At 43.5% G+C, this 13133-nt stretch overlaps 1 protein-coding gene across 3 annotated transcripts in view; it reads right to left on the bottom strand.

The window, feature by feature from the left end:
* PTK2 (protein tyrosine kinase 2) overlaps nt 1-10771 on the bottom strand; it is a 199157-nt gene extending 188386 nt beyond the window's left edge. For 2 of the 3 annotated variants that reach the window (XM_060277581.1, XM_060277582.1), the window contains exon 1: nt 10414-10771. The gene's annotated coding sequence lies outside the window, so the exon portion shown is untranslated. The remainder of the gene's footprint in view (nt 1-10413) is intronic. The other variant, XM_060277579.1, reaches the window with a different exon arrangement.
* Nucleotides 10772-13133: the final 2362 nt, after the last annotated feature.

Raw genomic sequence — 13133 nt, 5'->3', positions numbered from 1 at the left:
GTGCCATTTGGCTCCTAGCTCTTATATCTCAGTTTCAAACACTGTGCAAATGCCACCTCTGAGGTATTTCCAGAGAAATACGGTACCTTCCTCCTACCCCTTTTCAATGTCCAGTAAGAATTTGCTTCCAACTTAAACATCATTACAGTGGTACCTCCAGTTACGAATTTAATTTGTTCCAGAGGTCCGTTCTCAACCCGAAACTGCTCATAACATGAGGCGTGCTTTCGCTAATGGTGCCTCCCGCTGCTGCCATGCTGCGAGCGCATGACTTCCGCGCACATTCTGGGGCAAAGGTCACAACTGGGAGCATCTACTTCTGGGTTAACGGAGCTTGTAACTCGCAGTGTTCACAAGGGGGACAGTTCATAACATGAGGTTTCACTGTATCACATTTAGCACACAAGTACTGAAGAGCCATTTCTTATACTGTACTGTACATCTAAGCATCTGCTATACTTTTTGCTACTTTTTATCCTAGAAAGAATCAGTAGAGAGGTCATTTGTATCCAGGAGTCCTTCAGTACGAGACAGTTCATTGAAATCCAGTATATGGCAAAGATTTTTGTTTACAGTAGGGAAGCCACACTAAGGCATGCTCTATTAGCATTCCAGCCTTACATTAGCCAATAATGATGAAACTGTAGTCTGCTTTACTACAGAACAGTAAAAAGAAAGATAGAGGGGACAGGAAATTGTGAGAAAATATTATTTCATATTTAGCATTTATATTATCACTTTAGGGCAGGCATCCCCAAACTGCGGCCCTCAAGATGTTTTGGCCTACAACTCCCATGATCCCTAGCTAACAGGACCAGTGGTCAGGGATGATGGGAATTGTAGTCCAAAACATCTGGAGGGCCAAAGTTTGGGGATGCCTGCTTTAGGGTGCTCAAAGTCATTTACATACCACAGCTTAGAAAACCCCTCATCAACTGTGTTAAGTAAATGAGAAAACTCACATATGCCCAATATAATGCTTTGTTTTTGACACAACAGCCCCCAAGCAGTGCAATACACAAAACCACATAAGTCTTTAAGGCTCCCAAGCATGAAAAGTACTTGCAGGTGACAGGGCACAACAATACTTTGCCAAAAGGGGAGAGGGAAGAGGTGTATTAAGAGATTTAAACAACAATAATTTCTGGACTGACTGCAGTCAAGATTTCTAGGGAAGATCAGTAATTATTTTGACCACTGGTTGACTGTAAAACTCTGACTTCATGGAGCTTCATGGAACATTTTGAATGCTTGAGATCTGTTAAGACCCAAAATCTATTGCAGTCTTGTGTTTGTTATTCTTGCTATCTGCACACACTTCCCAACTACCTAACTTTCACTACCCACAAAAATGCCTTATGACTCATCACTTTCAGTTATGTTTCCAGTATTGACCTCGGTTACTTCTGGCCTCGTGCCTAACCATGCCCTCTAGCTGTTCAGAAACCTATTCCTAAAATTATCATGATGTGCAGTTAATTAACAAGACCCTCATTAACATTTACTGTCGCAGTCCTCATTATAATATCCTCCCATTTCCTTTTACTGGTTCTCAAGAATGGTAGGGCAACTGCAGGGACTGAACCAATAAAAACTACTCTTTGTTCAGCATCAAAGTTGAGCGAGACCAGGGCTTCAGGGCTTATTGCCTATTTCAGTTTCTAATGCAACACATACAAGCAATTTGCAGTACTGTATTCTTTGCTAAACGCAACACTTAACCTAAAATATAAGATACAAGGCAGAAAAATTCACTAGGAAATTACCAAGAGTCAATTTGTATGTGGAAAGAAACTGAGCAGACTGCAAGGAGAATACACAGTGGAATTAAAGGGGAAATATGCACATTTTCAGACAGAAATACTATGGTGTCCCCTGTCCTTTCCTATGATTCTTCCCAAAGTTTCACACACTCTAAATCCCAATGCCATACACTTATGTCATCTCTCTTCTTCCCACCTCTCTCTGTCTCACACAAAACACACACACTGCAATCCTAACTTCCCAAAAAGTCCCACTTGTGGCCCACTTCCCTCCCCGCTCTTAATCTGCAGATAAACCAAACCTCCTCACACACAACCTTCCTCCCTATGTTCACTGGGAGAAAACAGTTCCACATGCAGTGGCTGGCTTAAGTCAGTTCATCTGGCAACGATGGGGCTGCTTCAGCTCTTAAAAGCGAAAACTGGTTGGAAGGACAGAGGGGCGGGGAAAAGCCGAATGTAACCCTTGGACTTCCAAGTGAATTCTAGTTATGTAAGAACTGTGCAACATATGCTACACTTGCTCAATTCAAGAAAAGCATACAAATGCACAAGCCCCAGCTTGAACACCAACAATATTCAGAGTTTTAAAATATCCCGCAACACTCATTTGGGAAAACAAAGGTCTTTCTAGACCATAAAAATAATTAAATATCAGGAGAAGGTTAAAAAAAACACACATGTCTTTTTTTCTGCCCCATCCATCCTCCAGTGTTAAGCTAAATAATAAAAAGGTAGCAAGGCACTAAAGCAGTGGTTTCAGATAAATCAACAGCCTTACATTTCATAACATAGGGCCCTCATATTGGGCCTACTTTACTGAACTGAGTTGTGCATGTTTAAAAGCATTCATCACCCTATCTCAAGAGCTCAGACTGTTAAAAATAAGTTACAAATGTGCCACTGAAATAGTCCATGCCAAACCTCAGCTAAACTTCTACCAAAATTACAGTTCATAACTTCACATATTATTGACATCAGAAAGGTAAAATGCACATATGGTCCTGAGGCTTTAAAAACATCACATAAGCAATTCACCCATTTCCATTCATAATCTTTCTTAAAAGTTTGACACCAACCCTTACCTTTGTGCCTCACCCTCTGGGGATCTCTTAGGGATGCTATCATGTAGGTGTTATCTTTCAGGGATTAGAGGAAACAGTACTCAAAGGACCCAAGTGAAAGTGACTTCAATCACGGGCAAATTGCTAGATAAGGAAGCCACTACATTTCTTGTTGATTAAGTTTTGTTCTGGATAAGTTTAACAAGTTCACTTGCAGAGATGCTGTGTGTTATCAACTTCCCTTTTCTTAAAATTCACAGGATCTGACAAGACATCCTGAGAGGTTACTGGTAAATCACTTATTGTTCATGCTTTATCACATTTATATCCCACTTCTACAAGTAACATGGAATAGATTATATGGAATTATAATACTTTAACCTCATAAATCTGCAGAACAGACGATGAACCACAAAGCAGCAAGGCCTGATGGGCACATACTTTTCTGTCAATCCAAAACCCTTTGTAAGTCACAACAACTTTTTTTCTTAAAGCTTATTGTCAGCTGCCTTGGAAGCCTATTGTCAGACAAAAAGGTGGGATATTAAATAAATTCTCTGAAATAGATCTGGCTGAGAGGTAGCACTTGCCCCATGAGCATCATAGCGGAACAAAGAAGTTAACCCATGGAATCAACATCCACTATTACACTGCTTTTATTATGCATACCCATCGCAATTGTTTAAGGATATGTGATCAGCAGTACATACCCGGTATTCATTCCTTCATTCAAGCATCTGGCCTCTATCCTGTGGCTCACAACCTATTTCCATAGCTTGCAGATAGTCTTCAAGGTACTGTGGCTCAGGACTTTGTATATTAATCAGGGGCATACCTAGAGGTTGGCCAGATTGGCCCCTGCTATGGAAATAGGGTGTGAGCCACAGGATAGAGGGGGCACAGGGCTGCTGTGATGGCCCGTGCTGGCAACTGGTTTCTTCCACTGAGGCACCCAGAGCAGCCTTGCACACCTTGCCTGGCCACCCAGAGCAGCAGAGGAGTGGCCCAGGGAGTGTATGGATGTGTGGGCGGGCTCCTGGTCACTCCGAGCCAGGGCGGAGAGACACAATTTTTGCACACACACCCTGGGCCTGCGTCACTGGCAGCATCCATCGAAGGAGGTACAAGGAAAAATCTATACTTGAAAGGAAAAAGCCACTGTCCATCCATATGGCATGCTACATCAGCATCAAACACCAAAGTCCAGAACAGTATGGCAAAATCAGAAGGGGGAAAAAACACACTAAACAGGACACATAAAGCAAAGATGACTAAAGTGAACAAACCAGACCAGAAGGATCAGCATCATCCCTCTACCTACAGAGCAATCATAGAATCACAGAATCATAGAATTGTGGAGTTGGAAGGGACCCCAAGAGTTATCTAGTCCAATCCCCTGCAATGCCCCAGCAGGAATTTCTGGAATCTGTCAAAAGCAAAGGGGAGCAGGGCACTGAGACTTTTCTTGCCTTGATTGCAATCCAGAGGATCAAAACAAAAGGTTTCCCAAAAAGAAGAGAAAGCTAGCAGGTAGTGGCTTGCTTCTTTCCCCTCCAACAGCTTGTATCAGTTCAACCCAACCTTTCAGTTTAATATTTGAACTGACAGGACTGAAATCTGGTACAACATCCCCTGCTCCTCCCCTTAACCAAGGAACAGAGAAGGCAGTTATTGCCTAGCTAGGAAGATTGATGTGTTCCTATCTTTTTTTCTGTTGCCAATGCAAAAGATTTTAAGACAACTCCTCATTCCTAGAAAGGGAAAACTTACAGGGGTTATCCAAATACAACATTATACAGAAAAGAGAAGCATGGCAAGGTCTTTAGCTTTGGTCTTTCAAAGCCACTTGTCTTAAGGATTCTTGCTGACTAAACTAGTCTGAACCTTGTACCAGTGAAAGGATGGGAAGCTATTCAAATACACACACACACACACACACACACACACACACACACACACAAAACAAAACAAAAAACAACAACCAACCCTGAACGATTTCTACGGCAACTTTATGATTGTGAAAAACGTCAATATGTGAGTTGCCCACCAGAAAGAAAACACAAATATGCTTCCAATTGCAGCTGTGTGCAAAAGGCCTTTTGAAATTCTCCACTCAATATGTGAGTACAGAAACGAAGGAGAGTGAGCACCATTTCACCAAATTTCTCTATGAGGAAGAGACATTTTTCAGTATTTTCTCAGGCTTGAGGGGCTCATCATAAGCAGTGGTAGCAAAGCTTCTTTTCCCTTAGGTTTAATGTGATGCCATTGCAAATGACAGCATCATCAAATGTGTTGGCAGCCTAACCATCATTTTGCACCCTCCAAAATCTTCAGACCTATTATTATTATTATGGAGCATGTGGGGTGGAAAGGGGGAATGGCAGGCACCACAAAAAAAGAAGAAAATTCTGAAGAGAAGCCTTTTTCGTACAGAAAAATGCCTTTAGAGAAATTTCAGCTCAGTTCTACATTCAGTGTTGGAACTACTTTGACAAATTCTACTCAGAGTAGATGAGGAAAGTAACAACAGAATTTAAACCTCCTGCTTCTTCATTGAACATTAAAACTAAAATGATAAATTAAGGCCACCTCAACAGATTGGAGCATGTTTCTGCTGAAAAAAGTAACTTAGAAAGTTCTTCACAGGAATGTAGTAAGAACAGAATACTTTTTTATTTATGCATATAAGAATAATTAGCATTTTAGAGTATGTTTTAACTGTTTAAGGTGCATCTCATACATTAGCTCAGAAATCCTCACAACCACCCTCTAAAATGTTCCTTATTTCAGATAAGAGCAAAGGAACAATGGTTTGCTAAGCCCACATAGCAAATGTTCAGACAATACTTTCCCCACATCACACACACACACACACACACACAACTCTGGAACATCAGGAACAACATTTTAGGCTCACACACTTGCTCCTCCATCTAACATCATTGCAACCTGTTCTCATAGCAGCAAGCCAAATGCCCATGTTATGTCCTCAAGCTGAACATGAATGCATCAGCAGTCTCCTCACAATCCTACAGTATTTTAAAGCCATCACTAACTACATGCTGTGTGAAGGAGTAGTTTCTTTTGTACGTCAGCCCAACATCCAGCTTCACTGGATGGCACCAAGTTCTAGCATTATGAGGGGGGGGGGAAGCTTTTCTCTATCCACGTTTTTGACACCATGCACAATTTTATACACCTTTATCAAGTATTCTCTCACTCAGCAAAACTAAAAACCCTCAAATGCTGCAATCTTTCCACACACAGGGGGGTTCCTCCATTCCCTTGATCATTTTGGTTGCCCTTTTCTCAACATTCTCAAGCTCTGCAATATCTTTGAGGTGAGGAAATCTCAATTGCACACAGTCACACCACAGATTTATACAATAGCATTATATGGCAAGTTTTATTTTCAGTTCTTTTCCCAATTATCCCTACCATGGCATTCACCTTTTTCACAGTTGTTGCACACTGGGTCAACATGTTCACCATGCTATCCACAACAACCCAAAGATCTCTTTCCTGGTCAGTCACCACCAGTACAGACCCCATGAGTGTGTGCGCACGCATACACACACACACACACACACACACACACACAAAGTGGTTTTTTCTGGGGGTACGCAGGGGTAAGCATACCCCTAAACATTTTATGAATCTAAGTTTGGCCTCATTGAGGGGCAGCATTTCAATATGAGTAGGAAAATGAGAGTACCTGTAAACATTTTTTTTTAGAAAAAAACACTGTACACACACACACGTGTGTGTGTGCCCCAATGTGCATCACTATACACTATACACATGCTTACACTGAAGTGCATCCTTTGATGTTCTGATGTGCTTAGACAATAATGAAAGAACAAGAGCATCTGGTGGATATTTGAACCCAATTGCATAGTTCAGACATAACAAGAGCCACATGAGTAAGTTGTGGCTAACCTCATGTTTCCCCAACACACACACACTTTTGTACACCAGGAGGTAAAAATAGGAAACTTCAGTTATCCAATTTTAAACAATCTCAGTGCAATCCACAGTGCATCCAACCTCTGTCCTGCAGCTTATTAAAAAATTATTGAACAGGCCAGGAATGGAAAGCTTTGTTTGATCCTGGTTTGGTTCTCACTTACTAGAGTTTAAATAAACCACTATTGCCAGATATCAGCCTTAACCCAGAACTACAGCTTGCTTAAAATTGAAAACCTCTAATCTTTTCCATTTGCTCATGGAAGAAGAACAGCATGAGACCCTGGCTCAGCATAGCTCATTCACACAACAGGAAACCATGGTTGGGCAAGAGATCCCATGTTCAATAAACCATAGGATAACCCTACTCAAATGTTGCCTTCCAAAGTACAATGTAAGTTCATGTCTCTTCACCAATACCCTACACCAATTTTCATTACCTCTCATATGTATATGATGGTAGTATCAATAATACATTCAAAAATCTCAAACAATTTCAAAAAGCAAACCTGCGAGATTCTCTACTATTTTAGATTCTTAACTCCTAGTTATATTTTTGAAAGAAAGTTAGTAACAGAGCTACAAGAATATTGAACAATGGCAAGCATACAGCAAATGTTCAGTTCTAACAGCTCCCTTTTAGGCATCTTCTTTTTTAAGCAACACTGCTGATTCTTGAAGTAACTATCTTACCACAACACTCTTCTGAAGGCAGTTACCAGCAACTTTCCTGTACCATTACTCAAATTACAAATTGTTTGCTATATTTGATGAAAGGCATATACAAAGTTCTTAAGAGATGTGAGCGGATTTGCAACATCCTATTATCTCCGATCTGTAGGCAGCACCATACAAAATATTTCTGTCATTCTGAAAGACCCACACTGATGCTTTGAGATTCTTGCAATAGTGGAGTAAACAATATTTATGGAAATTTCCAACTTCCTTGAATGTTTACACATATTAGTATCAAAACCAAATTAAAAGATTCATCCTTTGCCACCAAGAAACTTGTTGAATCTACAAACTGAATTGTTGCTTTTGATGTCTCTTCTGATTCGTCCTCAAAAACTAGAAATCATTTACAAGAGAACATGCTCTTAATACCATGCCATTTACTTGAAAAACAGGATATGATTACATCACCCCTGGAAACAGGACTACAGTGACCAGATGCAATCAACAACAGGGGCTCTTGAACATTTAATAGTTGTGAAGAGAGAATTTCAGCAGGTGCAGTTGTTAGTCAAATCACAGCATTAAGAAAATGCCACATGTATGCCATAATCCCTCCTACTCAGTAATAAAGACCTTTAGAACTTTTCAAGGCAAGTGAATACATTTTTACTTTTTGGGGAGAGGAACAAATCTCCTCTCTTAACATTAACCGATGTTCCGTTTAAAGCATTTAAATAACTGCTTTGGTTTTCACGAAAAATGGTGCATTTTAATGATTCAAAATGCTGCAAAGCTGCCTTGACTACATGGTGGGATAGATGCTGCTACTATCCCACAATGCTACTCAGTTATAAAGAACTGCAGCATCACAGATCAGTGCTTGTATCACAGAACCCTGAACCAGCAAATTGATAGCACAGAAGTGCAATTATACACAATGAAGAGCAGTGTTGTAACTTAGTTTCATATGAGACTCTGTCAGCAAAAGGGAAGCCAAGGCTTGTGATATCAGGGCCCTGCAGCTGGAATGAAAGCAACTATGATACACTGAAGAGAATTGACCTCAGGCACCTGGGTTCACATCCCAGTTCAGCTATAGACTCATTAAGGAGAGGAGAAATAATTCTCGCCTCAATATTCAGTGAAGCACAAAGTTGAAAGGATGAACAAATTAAATAAGATATTGCTGGCCTTGATCCTTTAAATGGCGGACAAGTTATAAATTCTATCATTTAACATACACAGAGGGTGTCATTTAAGAAAGGAGTGTGGGGAGGGAAGAATCAAAGCTAACTACTTCCAGATGTGGGGGTGGGAAGGGGGAGTGGAAAGCTTGCAGTACGGATGTTCATCATGAACAATGAACTCTGAAATATCCACTGGCAAACTTTCTGCTTTCAGCTTAAACTCCCTTCCAATATCTTTATTATGGTACTACATATATTGCCAGAAACTCAACTGCAGATCAGCAGTACAAGAGCCCACTATTGGTATTAAAGCCTATACCATTGGAAGAAAAGTAGTTTCAGTTATTAAAAAAAAAAAAGTATTGCAGCTATTACAGACTGCCTAGTTCACAAAATCCCTAGCTTTGTATGTTAGAACTGACCAATATACTAATCCAGAACAAATCAATGCAAAAACCAGCAATATATTTAAAAGTTAGAAAAAGAGAAGCATGGGCTGGGAGGAACAAGGCACAAAATTTTACTATATACACATGATCTGGAAATGAGTTATAATTATTTTGCCGCTGTGCCCATCTCATTGTGGGGAGAGCATGAAGATGAGAGGGTCATTCAGTCCATTTACACTGGATTTGGATTGTTTCCTCCTCAAAATCTTTCAAAAGAAACCTGCCTTGGGTGAATAACACACCACCACCACAAAACACACACACACACACACACACACACACACACACACACACACACACTTCCCCTTTCGGAGGCTACCCTTTCCCCTGTGGATCAGGCAACATGAAAAAATTTACTATTTGGCCAAAAGATGCTCACACAAGAAATCTCAGCAACTTCCCTTGTAGCCTTCCCACTCTCACACAAACACACACACCACTCCCCGTGTTGCTTAAGATGCACACGCCGATTCACAACTCTCCATGCTACAGGTTATGAGCGTGTTTCGGAGACGGATGCATCCCAGACTGGAGGGCCGCCCCGCCCTTTTCGTTTACTTTTCCCACAAGCGACCCCTTCACACGCCCCAGAGGCACTTAAGGCCTACACGGGATTCCTCGCGAACCCCGTGGACCTCCCTCTTCCACACTTGGCAAAGGCCGGGTCAGGAACGAAACACGGAGGCGGAGGGGTGTGGATCACCCAAAGGAAAGGTTTATTATTTTTAGGCAGCCTCGTTTCCTCTTCCCTGCTTTTTGTGGGGGGAGAGGGCTTGGTTTCTCTTTCCTTCACGATTCCCGAGAGAGAGAGAGAGAGAAATCAAAGAGCCCCGAAGTTTGCAGAGCTCGGATGGGCCCTTTTGTTAGAGGAAACACACAAAACCACAGCGACTGACGTGAAAATCACAACACCTCGGGGGACACTTCCCCCTCCTCACACACACTTCTCTCTCTAGCTCCCATTCAAAAAGCCACGGCCACTTCACCTTTGCACCCACCCACCCTATACACACCCCCTGGCGGAGCCCTGCCCCACAACCCTCCCCTTCATCTCTCTGTGTGTGACATAAAGAGACCCTCCGGGATGGAAAACTCCCCGTTTACATGCTATTCTATTGCCTTCCCTCAGGAGGGGGGAGGAGGGGGCGCCTTTTGTAGCCCCCCACTCCACCCACCTTCTCCCCATTCCCACAACCGCTTCCTCCCCCCCCCCCCACACACACATCCATGCTCCCTTCCAAGCTGGCCGCCCCCGCCTTTCCTCCTCCTCCTTCCCTCACGGCTGAAGGGGGCAGAGACTCACCCGGCGAAGCCCTGAGGCGGCAAGATCATAAGAGCCGAGCGGAGCCCCTCGCGTCCATTCGCCCGCCTCCCTCTTCTTCCGTCCTTCCTGCCTTTAAGCCCCCGCGGGTCGTTCCGCCGGTCGCTTCCCTCAGCCGGAGGAGGAGGAGGAGGAGGAGAAAGCTGCTTCTTCTCCCGCTCGCGCTTCCCAGGCCGCTCCGCCCGTCCCTCAGCCGGCCTCCCTCCCCTCCCGGCGCGCTGCACCATGGGATGCGCCGCCGACGCCGCCGTTGCCCTCACATATATACACATGCAGACACGCGCCCGCCCGCGCGCGCTCTCTCTGCCTCTCTTCCCTGCCTTCCCTCTCCAGTTCGTTCCCGGCGCCTACAACATGGCCGCGAGCGACTGCGCGGCGGCGGGGGAGCGAGAGCGCGCGGCCCCGCCCCACCCCCGCCTCGAGCGAGGGGCGCTGTGGGCATGGATGGCGCGCCTCCGCCCTCCGCGCCGTCCCCTCCTCACGCCAAAGTATCCTCCTCCCCCCCCCCCCACATACACACTGAGGGGAAGAAATCAGAAACTTCTCCTAAGAGGGAGTGTAGGGAAAGGCAGGTAGGTAGATACCTGATAGTACAACAGCTTTGTAAAGAAGCATTTTGGTTTCCCTGCGGGTATCCCCGGTCCTCAAAACACTCTGCTAGGGTTGCCATACTCAATAGAGGACAGGACTTCTTCTGTGCCCTTTAATTGCCCTGCTCTCTTTTGAGCCTGGAAACCTTAAAGAGAAACCAGCAGACCCTTTGTTTAATTTCCAAGCAAAGGGCCTGCTGGTTTCTCTTTAAGGTTTCCAGACTCAAAAGAGAGCAGGGCAATTAAAGGGCACAGAAGAAGTCCTGTCCTCTCTTGAGTCTGGCAACCCTACACTCTGCACTTCAGTCTTACAGCAGCTTGTGAAACATGGACCACTTATAAACGCCATCTCCAACTCCTCGAAAGATTCCATCAACGGTGTCTCCGAAAATTTTTACACATCACTTGAGAAGACAGGCAGCGTATATGTTTCCATGTACAAAGGCATAGAATCCTTGCAACAGTCTAGGGTGAAAGACAGACGGGTGGCACAATTCGCAAAGTCACTTTCATGGCTGCTGAATGGCTATTAGAAGCCAGATCTCCCAAGTCCAAGACTGATATGCAGCCCACAAATTCTCAGTGGCACACTGCGCATTGCATGTCTATGCTTGTTTATCCAGAAGTGAAAACCCCGCTTTCGTTCATACGGGCTTTAAATGCAGTCCTAACCATGTCTCGAGTCAGAAGTCCTATTTAATTTAACAGGTTTACTCCCAGGTAAGTGGAGTTACGAAGAGTCGGACATGACTGAACGACTAAACAACAACAAAGTGGAGTAAAGAGCACTAAGCAAGTCACTATCTCTCAGTTCCTCTTCTGCAATATGGGGATAGCAATACTGCAGAAGCAAGACAGCTGCATTTACTAACAATGAAACAAGAAGATCACATCCACAGGTGCTATAAAAAGATTCCCATCGAGAGGCGTAAAGCAATTGAAAGGAATAAAATCTATTCTTCTCTGCAGTAGCAAAATGAAGTTGAAGTCTGAAATGGGTTGGGCAATTTCCAAGAGCAAGCTAGTATTTTTAGCTCCTGTGGATATTTTCCTCTTATTTTCATCAGATAACACAGCACCTTAAAGAGCTATTGTAAAGATTACCAAGAAAGGTCATAGCTGCCAAGTTTTCCCTTTTCTCGCGAGGAAGCCTATTGAGCATAAGGGAAAATCCCTTAAAAAAAGGGATAACTTGGCAGCTATGAGAAAGGTGTGTGAAGATTTCACACTAAAGCACCCTATTAATTATAAATATATAATTATTGTTAGCTTATTTGCCTTACTGCCTCTGTTTCAGTTTGGCTACTGTACTGCTATATGACAGGGTTATGACTTTGACTTTTCCTAGACAGAGTAAATAGCTGCCTTAGGTGCCACAATTCAAAGGGGGGCTGTCATACCGGAAGCAGGATATATGTCCAGATTCTCATGCTATGGTACTTCTGAAATGTCCTTTCCAACCCCTTCAGCCAGCAGCAAAGTTATGAAGTGTCTTCTTTACAGCAAATTGAATGTAGCTTATATTTTACTTTTGGCATGTCACTCCAAACATTGCTACAGTCTCAAGTGACAAGGGATCTACATGAACTAGACTTTTCCTTACTTGTGATCACCAGACCGACTCTGTGTTACAAAGAGGTCTGCAAACGTGACATTGAAGGCTGGCAACATCAAGCATACCATGTGGGAATCCCTTACAGTCAAGCACAGTGCCTGGAGATAATCAGTGAGGTCCTGTATCCACAGCAGTGACCAGAGGAAGAATGGCTACTAGGAGGAGCACAGAGAGAAGAAATGCCATGGTGCATCAGCACAACCGGATGCCTTCATCTGTCCCAGCTGCAACAAAACATGTCTCTCCTGTATTGGTCTCTACAGCTACAGCAGGCGCTCTAACTCTCCAACGGTTTGACTTCAGCCCTGAAGGCGCACTCTTCCATTGTCTCCTGAAATAGACAGATGCCAGCCAACCAGGTCACTATGTAGACACTTAGAAAAAGTGCCACTGTGATCAAGTAGCTCATGAAAGTGGGTGAGCTCAGCAGCCCCACACAAAACTCAAAGTACTCACAGGGGTCCACTTTTTCACCGATACTTAGCTACACCCTCAGC

This window comes from Zootoca vivipara, chromosome 8 (genome assembly GCF_963506605.1).
Source record: "Zootoca vivipara chromosome 8, rZooViv1.1, whole genome shotgun sequence".
Classification (NCBI taxonomy): Eukaryota; Metazoa; Chordata; class Lepidosauria; order Squamata; family Lacertidae; genus Zootoca; species Zootoca vivipara.
This window is presented reverse-complemented; position numbering and strand designations above follow the sequence as displayed.